Consider the following 15,479-nt stretch of genomic DNA (forward strand, 5'->3'; position numbering starts at 1 on the left):
ATGTACACTGGCTCAAAATTCTGCATGTCCACACCCCATGTAGTCGATGATTGAGAATTAGTAGCAGTCACCACCTGATTCACTGTCAGGATGATCCATCCTCTCTCCTTCATCAGCTTCAGATCCCACTGTTTCCATGAGCAGGAAGGTCTGGAATTGAAAATACAGAGGACATTAAACAACATTCACTCAGTACATGGCACTCATTTTGGTTTATACGCTCAAAATTGAGCCATGAGTAAGGTGTGAAGAGTGTCAGGATGGCCAAGTGGTCTAAGGTGCTGCGTTCAGGTCGCAGTCTCCCTTGGAGGCGTGGGTTCAAGTCCCACTTCTGACAAGTGTACTTTGCGAAGTGGATACTTTTTTCTCCCAAGCACCTGCATCAAAAACAATGTCAACAGTTTCTGTAAATTATCGATAAGATCTATTTTCCGTTGCTTGCGCTAATTGCCTGAAGTTGGCTAAATCGCAGTAAATCGGTAAAGCAGGAAATCACAGCATCTTCAACAAATCGTGATAGAGGGGCCGAGATAAAGATTTCGACCCTACATATCAAAAGCGCAGCTGTCAATAGTTCAGCAGGTTCACAGTGCAGAAGGTTCAGTGGCGCCAGGGTCCCCTGCGTCCCAATCACAGCTGGTTTTTAACTTCTGTATTCAGGGGATGGGAGGGGTGGGGGTGTTGCGTCGTGCACACACAGTGCCTGTTTTGCAGATAAGTTTTAATAAATACCAAAAGAATAATATGGAGTCTTTGGCCACGAGGAACACCTTCCCCTACCTTTTATTCTCTCCGGTTCCACATCACCGCACCTACGATCCAACTCCAAAACTCGGGGGAGACTAACACTCCCTACCTCCCTTGGTGTGCATCATGGGCGTGCCCATGATGAACACAACATTTCTCCTTAACCAATACAAAACAAACATAGCTGCTCAAAAAAAAGATACTATACTAATCCAGTATACAAGAATAGTACACAACAAGAAATACCACATTCAGTCAATCCACCCCGAATCCTTGCAGCCGCATTGAGCATGGCGGTCGAGGACTCAAATTGTACCGTTCAAGTCCTTTTCTCAGAGGCACTGAGTTGATTGGTATGGAGCCAGGCACCTCCTGATCTGAATCTTGAACTGGCTCCAAATTCTGCATGTCCACACTCCCTGTAGTAGACGATTGAGAATTAGTAGCAATCACCACCGGCCATGTGCACTGGCTCAAAATTCTGCATGTCCACACCCCATGTAGTAGATGATTGAGAATTAGTAGCAGTCACCACCGGATCCACTGTCAGGATGATCCATCATCTCTCCTTCATCAGCTTCAGATCCCACTGTTTCCCTGAGCAGGAAGGTCTGGAATTGAAAATACAGAGGACATTAAACAACATTCACTCAGTACATGGCACTCATTTTGGTTTATAAGCTGGAAATTGAGCCATCAGTGTAGTATCAAGAGTGTCAGGATGGCCGAGTGGTCGAAGGTGCTGCACCCAGGTCGCAGTCTCCTTTGGAGACGTGGGTTCGAATCCCACTTCTGACAAGTGTCTTTCGCGAGGTGGATACATTTTTGGACTTTTTTTTTTCCAAGCACCCGTATCAAAAACAATGTCAACAGTTTCTGTAAATTATCGATAAGATCTATTGTCCGTTGCTTGCACTAATTTCCTGAAGTTGGCTAAATCGCAGTAAATCGGTAAAGCGGGAAATCACAGCATCTTCAACAAATCGTGATAGAGGGGCAGAGATAAAGGTTTTGACCCTACATATCAAGAGCGCAGCTGTCAATAGTTCAGCAGGTTCACAGTGCAGAAGGTTCAGTGGCACCAGGGTCCCCTGCGTCCCAATCACAGCTGGTTTTTAACTTCTGTATTCAGGGCATGGGAGGGGTGTGTTGCATCGTGCACACACGGTGCCTGTTTCGCAGATAAGTTTTAATAAATACACAGAGAATAATATAGAGTCATTGGCCACGAGGAACACCTTCCCTGACCTTTTATTCTCTCCGGTTCCACGTCACCGCGCCTACCATCCAACTCCAAAACTCGGGGAGACTAACACTCCCTACCTCCCTTGGTGTGCATCATAGGCGTGCCCATGACGAACACAACATTTCTCCTTAACCAATAGAAAACAAACATAGCTGCTCAAAAAAAAGATACTATACTAATCCAGTATACAAGAATAGTACACAAGAAGAAATGCCACATTCAGTCAATCCACCCCGAATCCTTGCAGCCGCGTTGAGCATGGCGGTCGAGGACTCAAACTGTACAGTTCAAGTCCTTGTCTCAGAGGCACTGAGTTGATTGGTATGGAGCCAGGCACCTCCTGATCTGAATCTTGAACTGGCTCCAAATTCTGCATGTCCACACCCCTTGTAGTAGATGATTGAGAATTAGTAGCAGTTACCACCGGCCATGTGTACTGGCTCAAACTTCTGCATGTCCACACCCCATGTAGTAGATGATTGAGAATTAGTAGCAGTCACCACCGGATTCACTGTCAGGATGATCCATCCTCTCTCCTTCATCAGCTTCAAATCCCACTGTTTCCCTGAGCAGGAAGGTCTGGAATTGAAAATACAGAGGACATTAAACAACATTCACTCAGTACATGGCACTCATTTTGGTTTATACGCTCGAAAGTGAGCCATGAGCAAAGTGTGAAGAGTGTTAGGATGGCTGAGTGGTCTAAGGCGCTGCGTTCAGGTCGCAGTATTCCTTGGAGGTGTGGGTTCAAATCCCACTTCTGACAAGTGTATTTTGTGAGGTGGATACATTTTTGGACTATTTTTTCCCAAGCACCGTATCTAAACAATGTCAACAGTTTCTGTAAATTATGGATAAGATCTATTTTCCGTTGCTTGCACTAATTGCCTGAAGTTGGCTAAATCGCAGTAAATCGGTAAAGCAGGAAATCACAGCATCTTCAACAAATCGTGATAGAGGGGCCGAGATAAAGGTTTCGACCCTACATATCAAAAGCGCAGCTGTCAATAGTTCAGCAGGTTCACAGTGCAGAAGGTTCAGTGGCACCAGGCTCCCCTGCGTCCCAATCACAGCTGATTTTTAACTTCGGTATTCAGGGCATTGGAGGGGTGTGTTGCATCGTGCACACACGGTGCCTGTTTCGCAGATAAGTTTTAATAAATACACAGAGAATAATATAGAGTCATTGGCCACAAGGAACACCTTCCCTGACCTTTTATTCTCTCCGGTTCCACGTCACCGCGCCTACCATCCAACTCCAAAACTCGGGGGAGACTAACACTCCCTACCTCCCTTGGTGTGCATCAGAGGCGTGCCCATGACGAACACAACATTTCTCCTTAACCAATACAAAACAAACATAGCTGCTAAAAAAAAAGATACTATACTAATCCATTATACAAGAATAGTACACAACAAGAAATGCCACATTCAGTCAATCCACTCCGAATCCTTGCAGCCGCGTTGATCATGGCGGTCGAGGACTCAAACTGTACCGTTCAAGTCCTTGTCTCAGAGGCACTGAGTTGATTGGTATGGAGCCAGGCACCTCCTGATCTGAATCTTGAACTGGCTCCAAATTCTGCATGTCCACACCCCTTGTAGTAGATGATTGAGAATTAGTAGCAGTCACTACCCGCCATGTGCACTGCCTCAAACTTCTGCATGTCCACACCCCATGTAGTAGATGATTGAGAATTAGTAGCAGTCACCACCGGATTCACTGTCAGGATGATCCATCGTCTCTCCTTCATCAGCTTCAGATCCCACTGTTTCCCTGAGCAGGAAGGTCTGGAATTGAAAATACAGAGGACTTTAAACAACATTCACTCAGTACATGGCACTCATTTTGGTTTATACGCTCGAAATTGAGCCATGAGCGAAGTGTGAAGAGTGTCAGGATGGCCGAGTGGTCTAAGGCACTGCGTTCAGGTTGCAGTCTCCCTTGAAGGTTTGGGTTCAAATCCCACCTCTGACAAGTGTATTTTGCGAGGTGGATACATTTTTGGACTTTTTTTTCCCAAGCACCGTATCAAAAACAATGTCAACAGTTTCTGTAAATTATCGATAAGATCTATTTTCCGTTGCTTGCACTAATTGCCTGAAGTTGGCTAAATCGCAGTAAATCGGTAAAGCAGGAAATCACAGCATCTTCAACAAATCGTGATAGAGGGACCGAGATAAAGGTTTCGACCCTACATATCAAAAGCGCAGCTGTCAATAGTTCAGCAGGTTCACAGTGCAGAAGGTTCAGTGGCACCAGGGTCCCCTGCGTCCCAATCACAGCTGGTTTTTAACTTCTGTATTCAGGGGATGGGAGGGGTGGGGGTGTTGCGTCGTGCACACACGGTGCCTGTTTTGCAGAGAAGTTTTAATAAATACACAAAGAATAATATGGAGTCTTTGGCCACGAGGGACACCTTCCCCTACCTTTTATTCTCTCCGATTTCACATCACCGCACCTACCATCCAACTCCAATACTCGGGGGAGACTAACACTCCCTACCTCCCTTGGTGTGCATCATGGGCGTGTCCATGACGAACACAACATTTCTCCTTAACCAATACAAAACAAACATAGCTGCTCAAAAAAAAGATACTATACTAATCCAGTATACAAGAATAGTACACAACAATAAATACCACATTCAGTCAATCCACCCCGAATCCTTGCAGCCGTGTTGAGCATGACGGTCGAGGACTCAAACTGTACCGTTCAAGTCCTTGTCTCAGAGGCACTGAGTTGATTGGTATGGAGCCAGGCACCTCCTGATCTTAATCTTGAACTGGCTCCAAATTCTGCATGTCCACTCCCCCTGTAGTAGATGATTGAGAATTAGTAGCAGTCACCATCGGCCATATGCACTGGCTCAAAATTCTGCAAGTCCACACCCCATGTAGTAGATGATTGAGAATTAGTAGCAGTCACCACAGGGTCCACTTTCAGGATGATCCATCCTCTCTCCTTCATCAGCTTCAGATCCCACTGTTTCCCTGAGCAGGAAGGTCTGGAATTGAAAATACAGAGGACATTAAATAACATTCACTCAGTACATGGCACTCATTTTGGTTTATAAGCTGGAAATTGAGCAATCAGTTTGGCGCCAAGAGTGTCAGGATGGCCGGGTGGTCTAAGGTGCTGCGTTCAGGTTGCAGTTTCCCTTGGAGACGTGGGTTCAAACCCCACTTCTGACAAGTGTCTTTTGCGAGGTGGATACATTTTTGGACTTTTTTTTACCAAGCACCCTTATCAAAAACAATGTGAACAGTTTCTGTAAATTATCGATAAGATCAATTGTCCGTTGCTTGCACTAATTGCCTGAAGTTGGCTAAATCGCAGTAAATCGGTAAAGCAGGAAATCACAGCATCTTCAACAAATCGTGATAGAGGGGCCAAGATAAAGGTTTCGACCCTACATATCAAGAGCGCAGCTGTCAATAGTTCAGCAGGTTCACAGTGCAGAAGGTTCAATGGCACCAGGGTCCCCTGAATCCCAATCACAGCTGGTTTTTAAATTCTGTATTCAGGGCATGGGAGGAGTGTGTTGCATCGTGCACACACGGTGCCTGTTTCGCAGATAAGTTTTAATAAATACACAGAGAATAACATAGAGTCATTGGCCACGAGGAACACCTTCCCTGACCTTTTATTCTCTCCGGTTCCACGTCACCGCGCCTACCATCCAACTCCAAAACTCGGAGGAGACTAACACTCCCTACCTCCCTTGGTGTGCATCATAGGCGTGCCCATGACGAACACAACATTTCTCCTTAACCAATACAAAACAAACATAGCTGCTCAAAAAAAAGATACTATACTAATCCAGTATACAAGAATAGTACACAACAAGAAATGCCACATTCAGTCAATCCACCCCGAATCCTTGCAGCCGCGTTGAGCATGGCGGTCGAGGACTCAAACTGTACCGTTCAAGTCCTTGTCACAGAGGCACTGAGTTGATTGGTATGGAGCCAGGCACCTCCTGATCTGAATCTTGAACTGGTTCCAAATTCTGCATGTCCACACCCCTTGTAGTAGATGATTGAGAATTAGTAGCAGTCACCACCGGCCATGTGCACTGGCTCAAACTTCTGCATGTCCACACCCCATGTAGTCGATGATTGAGAATTAGTAGCATTCACCACCGGATTCACTGTCAGGATGATCCATCCTCTCTCCTTCATCAGCTTCAGATCCCACTGTTTCCCTGAGCAGGAAGGTCTGGAATTGAAAATACAGAGGACATTAAACAACATTCACTCAGTACATGGCACTCATTTTGGTTTATACGCTCAAAATTGAGCCAGGAGCAAGGTGTGAAGAGTGTCAGGATGGCTGAGTGGTCTAAGGCACTGCGTTCAGGTTGCAGTCTTCCTTGGAGGCGTGGGTTCAAATCCCACTTCTGACGAGTGTATTTTGCGAGGTGGATACATTTTTGGACTTTTTTTCCCAAGCACCGTATCAAAAACAATGTCAACAGTTTCTGTAAATTATCGATAAGATCTATTTTCCGTTGCTTGCACTAATTGCCTGAAGTTGGCTAAATCGCAGTAAATCGGTAAAACAGGAAATCACAGCATCTTCAACAAATCGTGATAGAGGGGCCGAGATAAAGGTTTCGACCCTACATATCAAAAGCACAGCTGTCAATAGTTCAGCAGGTTCACAGTGCAGAAGGTTCAGTGGCACCAGGGTCCCCTGCGTCCCAATCACAGCTGGTTTTTAACTTCTGTATTCAGGGCATGGGAGGGGTGTGTTGCATCGTGCACACACAGTGCCTGTTTCGCAGATAAGTTTTAATAAATACACAGAGAATAATATAGAGTCATTGGCCACGAGGAACACCTTCCCTGACCTTTTATTCTCTCCGGTTCCACGTCACCGCGCCTACCATCCAACTCCAAAACTCGGGGGAGACTAACACTCCCTACCTCCCTTGGTGTGCATCATAGGTGTGCCCATGACGAACACAACATTTCTCCTTAACCAATACAAAACAAACATAGCTGCTCAAAAAAAAGATACTATACTAATCCAGTATACAATAATAGTACACAACAAGAAATGCCACATTCAGTCAATCCACCCTGAATCCTTGCAGCCGCTTTGAGCATGGCGGTCGAGGACTCAAACTGTACCGTTCAAGTCCTTCTCTCAGAGGCACTGAGTTGATTGGTATGGAGTCAGGCACCTCCTGATCTGAATCTTGAACTAGCTCCAAATTCTGCATGTCCACACCCCCTGTAGTAGATGATTGAGAATTAATAGCAGTCACCACCGGCCATGTGCACTGGCTCAAAATTCAGCATGTCCACACCCCATGTAGTAGATGATTGAGAATTAGTAGCAGTCACCACCGGATCCACTGTCAGGATGATCCATCCTCTCTCCTTGATCAGCTTCAGATCCCACTGTGTCCCTGAGCAGGAAGGTCTGGAATTGAAAATACAGAGGACATTAAACAACATTTACTCAGTACATGGCACTCATTTTGGTTTATAAGCTGGAAATTGAGCCATCAGTGCAGTGTCAAGAGTGTCAGGATGGCCGAGTGGTCTAAGGCGCTGAGTTCAGGTCGCAGTCTTCTTTGGAGGCGTGGGTTTGAATCCCACTTCTGATAAGTGTCTTTTGCGAGGTGGATACAGTTTTGGAATTTTTTTTCCAAGCACCCGTATCAAAAACAATGTCAACAGTTTCTGTAAATTATCGATAAGATCTATTGTCCGTTGCTTGCACTAATTGCCTGAAGTTGGCTAAATCGCAGTAAATCGGTAAAGCGGGAAATCACAGCATCTTCAACAAATCGTGATAGAGGGGCCAAATTAAAGGTTTCGACCCTACATATCAAAAGCACAGCTGTCAATAGTTCAGCAGGTTCACAGTGCAGAAGGCTCAGTGGCACCAGGGTCCCCTGCATCCCAATCACAGCTGGTTTTTAACTTCTGTATTCAGGGCGTGGGAGGGGTGTGTTGCATCGTGCACACAGTGCCTGTTTCGCAGATAAGTTTTAATAAATACACAGAGAATAATATAGAGTCATTGGCCACGAGGAACACCTTCCCTGACCTTTTATTCTCTCCGGTTCCACGTCACCGCGCCTACCATCCAACTCCAAAACTCGGGGGAGACTAACACTCCCTACCTCCCTTGGTGTGCATCATAGGCGTGCCCATGACGAACTCAACATTTCTCCTTAACCAATACAAAACAAACATAGCTGCTCAAAAAAAAGATACTATACTAATCCAGTATACAAGAATGGTACACAACAAGAAATGCCACATTCAGTCAATCCACCCCAAATCCTTGCAGCCGAGTTGAGCATGGCGGTCGAGGACTCAAACTGTACCGTTCAAGTCCTTGTCTCAGAGGCACTGAGTTGATTGGTATGGAGCCAGGCACCTCCTGATCTGAATCTTGAACTGGCTCCAAATTCTGCATGTCCACACCCCCTGTAGTAGATGATTGAGAATTAGTAGCAGTCATCACCGGCCATGTGCACTGGCTCAAAATTCAGCATGTCCACACCCCATGTAGTAGATGATTGAGAATTAGTAGCAGTCACCACCGGATCCACTGTCAGGATGATCCATCCTCTCTCCTTCATCAGCTTCAGTTCCCACTGTTTCCCTGAGCAGGAAGGTCTGGAATTGAAAATACAGAGGATATTAAACAACATTCACTCAGTACATGGCACTCATTTTGGTTTATAAGCTGGAAATCGAGCCATCAGTGCAGTGTCAAGAGTGTCAGGATTGCCGAGTGGTCTAAGGCGCTGCGTTAAGGTCGCAGTCTTCTTTCGAGGCGTGGGTTCGAATCCCACTTCGGACAAGTGTCTTTGGCGAGGTGGACACATTTTTGGACTTTTTTTTTCCAAGCACCTGTATCAAAAACAATGTCAACAGTTTCTGTAAATTATCGATAAGATCTATTTTCCGTTGCTTGCACTAATTGCCTGAAGTTGGCTAAATCGCAATAAATCGGTAAAGCAGGAAATCACAGCATCTTCAACAAATCGTGATAGAGGGGCCGAGATAAAGGTTTCGACCCTACATATCAAAAGCACAGCTGTCAATAGTTCAGCAGGTTCACAGTTCCGAAGGTTCAGTGGCACCAGGGTCCCCTGCGTCCCAATCACAGCTGGTTTTGAACTTCTGTATTCAGGGGATGGGAGGGGTGGGGGTGTTGCGTCGTGCACACACAGTGTCTGTTTTGCAGAGAAGTTTTAATAAATACACAAAGAATAATATGGAGTCTTTGGCCACGAGGAACACCTTCCCCTACCTTTTATTCACTCCGGTTCCACGTCACCGCGCCTACCATCCAACTCCAAAACTCGGGGGAGGCTAACACTCCCTACCTCCATTGGTGTGCATCATAGGGGTGCCCATGACGAACACAACATTTCTCCTTAACCAATACAAAACAAACATAGCTGCTCAAAAAAAAGATACTATACTAAACCAGTATACAAGAATAGTACACAACAAGAAATGCCACATTCAGTCAATCCACCCCGAATCCTTGCAGCCGCGTTGAGCATGGCGGACGAGGACTCAAACTGTACCGATCAAGTCCTTGTGTCAGAGGCACTGAGTTCATTGGTATGGAGCCAGGCACCTCCTGATCTGAATCTTGAACTGGCTCCAAATTCTTCATGTCCACACTCCCTATAGTAGATGATTGAGAATTAGTAGCAGTCACCACCGGCCATGTGCACTGGCTCAAAATTCTGCATGTCCACACCACATGTAGTAGATGATTGAGAATTAGTAGCAGTCACCACAGGGTCCACTGTCAGGATCATCCATCCTCTCTCCTTCATCAGCTTCAGATCCCACTGTTTCCCTGAGCAGGAAGGTCTGGAATTGAAAATACAGAGGACATTAAATAACATTCACTCAGTACATGGCACTCATTTTGGTTTATAAGCTGGAAATTGAGCCATCAGTCTGGTGTCAAGAGTGTCAGGATGGCCGAGTGGTCTAAGGCGCTGCGTTAAGGTCGCAGTCTACTTTGGAGGCGTGGGTTAGAATCACACTTCTGACAAGTGTCTTTTGCGAGGTGGAGTCATTTTTGGACTTTTTTTTTCCAAGCACCCGTATCAAAAACAATGTCAACAGTTTCTGTAAATTATCAATAAGATCTATTGTCCGTTGCCTGCACTAATTTCCTGAAGTTGGCTAAATCGCGGTAAATTGGTAAAGCAGGAAATCACAGCATCTTCAACAAATCGTGATAGAGGGGCAGAGATAAAGGTTTCGACCCTACATATCAAGAGCGCAGCTGTCAATAGTTCAGCAGGTTCACAGTGCAGAAGGTTCAGTGGCACCAGGGTCCCCTGCGTCCCAATCACAGCTGGTTTTTAACTTCTGTATTCAGGGCATGGGAGGGGTGTGTTGCGTCGTGCACACACAGTGCCTGTTTTGCAGATAAGTTTTAATAAATACACAAAGAATAATATGGAGTCTTTGGCCACGAGGAACACCTTCCCCTACCTTTTATTCTCTCCGGTTCCACGTCACCGCGCCTACCATCCAACTCCAAAACTCGGGGGAGGCTAACACTCCCTACCTCCCTTGGTGTGCATCATAGGCGTACCCATGACAAACACAACATTTCTCCTTAACCAATACAAAACAAACATAGCTGCTCAAACAAAAGATACTATACTAATCCAGTATACAAGAATAGTACACAACAAGAAATGCCACATTCAGTCAATCCACCCCGAATCCTTGCAGCCACGTTGAGCATGGCGGTCGAGGACTCAAACTGTACCGTTCAAGTCCTTGTCTCAGAGGCACTGAGTTGATTGGTATGGAGCCAGGCACCTCCTGATCTGAATCTTGAACTGGCTCCAAATTCTGCATGTCCACACCCCTTGTAGTAGATGATTGAGAATTAGTAGCAGTCACCACCGGCCATGTGCACTGGCTCTAACTTCTGCATGTCCACACCCCATGTAATCCATGATTGAAAATTAGTAGCAGTAACCACCGGATTCACTGTCAGGATGATCCATCCTCTCTCCTTCATCAGCTTCAGATCCCACTGTTTCCCTGAGCAGGAAGGTCTGGAATTGAAAATACAGAGGACATTAAACAACATTCACTCAGTACATGGCACTCATTTTGGTTTATAAGCTGGAAATTGAGCCATCAGTCTGGTGTCAAAAGTGTCAGGATGGCCGGGTGGTCTAAGGTGCTGCATTCTGGTTGCAGTCTCTCTTGGAGACGTGGGTTCAACCCCCACATCTGACAAGTGTCTTTTGTGAGGTGGATACATTTTTTGACTTTTTTTTTCCAAGCACCCTTATCAAAAACAATGTCAACAGTTTCTGTAAATTATCGATAAGATCTATTGTCCGTTGCTTGCACTAATTGCCTGAAGTTGGCTAAATCGCAGTAAATCGGTAAAGCAGGAAATCACAGCATCTTCAACAAATCGTGAAAGAGGGGCCGATATAAAGGTTTCGACCCTACATATCAAAAGCACAGCTGTCAATAGTTCAGCAGGTTCACAGTGCAGAAGGTTCAGTGGCACCAGGGTCCCCTGCGTCCCAATCACAGCTGGTTTTTAACTTCTGTATTCAGGGCATGGGAGGGGTGTGTTGCATCGTGCACACACAGTGCCTGTTTCGCAGATAAGTTTTAATAAATACACAGAGAATAATATAGAGTCATTGGCCACGAGGAACACCTTCCCTGACCTTTTATTCTCTCCGGTTCCACGTCACCGCGCCTACCATCCAACTCCAAAACTCGGGGGACACTAATACTCCCTACCTCCCTTGGTGTGCATCATAGGCGTGCCCATGATGAACACAACATTTCTCCTTAACCAATACAAAACAAACATAGCTGCTCAAAAAAAAGATACTATACTAATCCAGTATACAAGAATAGTACACAACAAGAAATGCCCCATTCAGTCAATCCACCCCGAATCCTTGCAGCCGCGTTGAGCATGGCGGTCGAGGACTCAAACTGTACCGTTCAAGTCCTTGTCTCAGAGGCACTGAGTTGATTGGTATGGAGCCAGGCACCTCCTGATCTGAATCTTGAACTGGCTCCAAATTCTGCATGTCCACACCTCCTGTAGTGGATGATTGAGAATTAGTAGCAGTCACCACCGGCCATGTGCACTGGCTCAAAATTCAGCATGTCCACACCCCATGTAGTAGATGATTGAGAATTAGTAGCAGTCACCACCGGATCCACTGTCAGGATGATCCATCCTCTCTCCTTCATCAGCTTCAGATCCCACTGTTTCCCTGAGCAGGAAGGTCTGGAATTGAAAATACAGAGGACATTAAACAACATTCACTCAGTACATGGCACTCATTTTGGTTTATAAGCTGGAAATTGAGCCATCAGTGCAGTGTCAAGAGTGTCAGGATTGCCGAGTGGTCTAAGGCGCTGCGTTCAGGTCGCAGTCTCCTTTGGAGGTGTGGGTTCGAATCCCACTTCGGACAAGTGTCTTTTGCGAGGTGGATACATTTTGTGACTTTTTTTTCCAAGCACCTGTATCAAAAACAATGTCAACAGTTTCTGTAAATTATCGATAAGATCTATTGTCCTTTGCTTGCACTAATTTCCTGAAGTTGGCTAAATCGCAGTAAATCGGTAAAGCGGGAAATCACAGCATCTTCAACAAATCGTGATAGAGGGGCAGAGATAAAGGTTTTGACCCTACATATCAAGAGCGCAGCTGTCAATAGTTCAGCAGGTTCAGAGTGCAGAAGGTTCAGTGGCACCAGGGTCCCCTGCGTCCCAATCACAGCTGGTTTTTAACTTCTGTATTCAGGCCATGGGAGGGGTGTGTTGCATTGTGCACACACGGTGCCTGTTTCGCAGATAAGTTTTAATAAATACACAGAGAATAATATAGAGTCATTGGCCACGAGGAACACCTTCCCTGACCTTTTATTCTCTCTGGTTCCACGTCTCCGCGCCTACCATCCAACTCCAAAACTCGGGGGAGACTAACACTCCCTACCTCCCTTGGTGTGCATCATAGGCGTGCCCATGACGAACACCACATTTCTCCTTAACCAATACAAAACAAACATAGCTGCTAAAAAAAAAGATACTATACTGATCCAGTATACAAGATTAGTACACAACAAGAAATGCCACATTCAGTCAATCCACCCCGAATTCTTGCAGCCACGTTGAGCATGGCGGTCGAGGACTCAAACTGTACCGTTCAAGTCCTTGTCTCAGAGGCACTGAGTTGATTGGTATGGAGCCAGGCACCTCCTGATCTGAATCTTGAACTGGCTCCAAATTCTGCATGTCCACACCCCTTGTAGTAGATGATTGAGAATTAGTAGCAGTCACCACCGGCCATGTGCACTGGCTCAAACTTCTGCATTTCCACACCCCATGTAGTCGATGATTGAGAATTAGTAGCAGTCACCACCGGATTCACTGTCAGGATGATCCATCCTCTCTCCTTCATCAGCTTCAGATCCCACTGTTTCCCTGTGCAGGAAGGTCTGGAATTGAAAATACAGAGGACATTAAACAACATTCACTCAGTACATGGCACTCATTTTGGTTTATACGCTCGAAATTGATCCTTGAGCAAGGTGTGAAAAGTGTCAGGATGGCCGAGTGGTCTAAGGCGCTGTCTTCAGGTCGCAGCCGCCCTTGGAGGTTTGGGTTCAAATCCCACTTCTGACAAGTGTATTTTGCGAGGTGGATACATTTTTGGACTTTTTTTTCCCAAGCACCGTATCAAAAACAATGTCAACAGTTTCTGTAAATTATCGATAAGATCTATTTTCCGTTGTTTGCACTAATTGCCTGAAGTTGGCTAAATCGCAGTAAATCGGTAAAGCAGGAAATCACAGCATCTTCAACAAATCGTGATAGAGGGGCCGAGATAAAGGTTTCGACTCTACATATCAAAAGCGCAGCTGTCAATAGTTCAGCAGGTTCACAGTGCAGAAGGTTCAGTGGCACCAGGGTCCCCTGCGTCCCAATCACAGCTGGTTTTTAACTTCTGTATTCAGGGGATGGGAGGGCTGGGGGTGTTGCGTCGTGCACACACAGTGCCTGTTTTGCAGATAAGTTTTAATAAATACACAAAGAATAATATGGAGTCTTTGGCCACGAGGAACACCTTCCCCTACCTTTTATTCTCTCCGATTCCACATCACCGCACCTACCATCCAACTCCAAAACTCGGGGGAGGATAACACTCCCTACCTCCCTTGGTGTGCATCATAGGGGTGCCCATGACGAACACAACATTTCTCCTTAACCAATACAAAACAAATATAGCTGCTCAAAAAAAAGATACTATACTCAACCAGTATACAAGAATAGTACACAACAAGAAATGCCACATTCAGTCAATCCACCCCGAATCCTTGCAGCCACGTTGAGCATGGCGGTCGAGGACTCAAACTGTACCGTTCAAGTCCTTGTCTCAGAGGCACTGAGTTGATTGGTATGGAGCCAGTTACCTCCTGATCTGAATCTTGAACAGTCTCCAAATTCTGCATGTCCACACCCCCTGTAGTAGATGATTGAGAATTAGTAGCAGTCACCACCGGCCATATGCACTGGCTCAAAATTCTGCATGTCCACACCACATGTAGTAGATGATTGAGAATTAGTAGCAGTCACCGCAGGGTCCACTGTCAGGATGATCCATCCTCTCTCCTTCATCAGCTTCAGATCCCACTGTTTCCCTGAGCAGGAAGGTCTGGAATTGAAAATACAGAGGATATTAAATAACATTCACTCAGTACATGGCACTCATTTTGGTTTATAAGCTGGAAATTGAGCCATCAGTCTGGTGTCAAGAATATCAGGATGTCCAGGTGGTCTAAGGTGCTGCGTTCAGGTCACAGTCTCCCTTGGAGACGTATGATCAAACCCCACTTCTGACAAGTGTCTTTTGCGAGGTGGATACATTTTTGGACCTTTTTTTTTCCAAGCACCCTTATCAAAAACAATGTCAACAGTTTCTGTTAATTAGCGATAAGATCTATTGTCCGTTGCTTGCACTAATTGCCTGAAGTTGGCTAAATCGCATTAAATCGGTAAAGCAGGAAATCACAGCATCTTCAACAAATCGTGATAGAGGGGCCGAGATAAAGGTTTCGACCCTACATATCAAAAGCACAGCTGTCAATAGTTCAGCAGGTTCACAGTGCCGAAGGTTCAGTGGCACCAGGGTCCCCTGCGTCCCAATCACAGCTGGTTTTTAACTTCTGTATTCAGGGGATGGGAGGGGTGGGGGTGTTGCGTCGTGCACACACAGTGCCTGTTTTGCAGAGAAGTTTTAATAAATACACAAAGAATAATATTGAGTCTTTGGCCACGAGGAACACCTTCCCCTACCTTTTATTCACTCCGGTTCCACGTCACCGCGCCTACCATCCAACTCCAAAACTCGGGGGAGGCTAACACTCCCTACCTCCCTTGGTGTGCATCATAGGGGTGCCCATGACGAACACAACATTTC

General features: G+C 45.7%; 1 non-coding gene across 1 annotated transcript; it reads left to right on the top strand.

Moving 5' to 3' along the window:
• The first annotated feature begins 254 nt into the window (after positions 1-254).
• TRNAL-CAG (transfer RNA leucine (anticodon CAG)) lies at positions 255-337 on the top strand. The gene has a single exon. It is a non-coding gene; the product is annotated as a tRNA-Leu (tRNA).
• The last annotated feature ends 15,142 nt before the right edge of the window (positions 338-15,479 follow it).

Source organism: Pleurodeles waltl, unplaced genomic scaffold (genome assembly GCF_031143425.1).
Source record: "Pleurodeles waltl isolate 20211129_DDA unplaced genomic scaffold, aPleWal1.hap1.20221129 scaffold_39, whole genome shotgun sequence".
NCBI classification, from domain to species: domain Eukaryota; kingdom Metazoa; phylum Chordata; class Amphibia; order Caudata; family Salamandridae; genus Pleurodeles; species Pleurodeles waltl.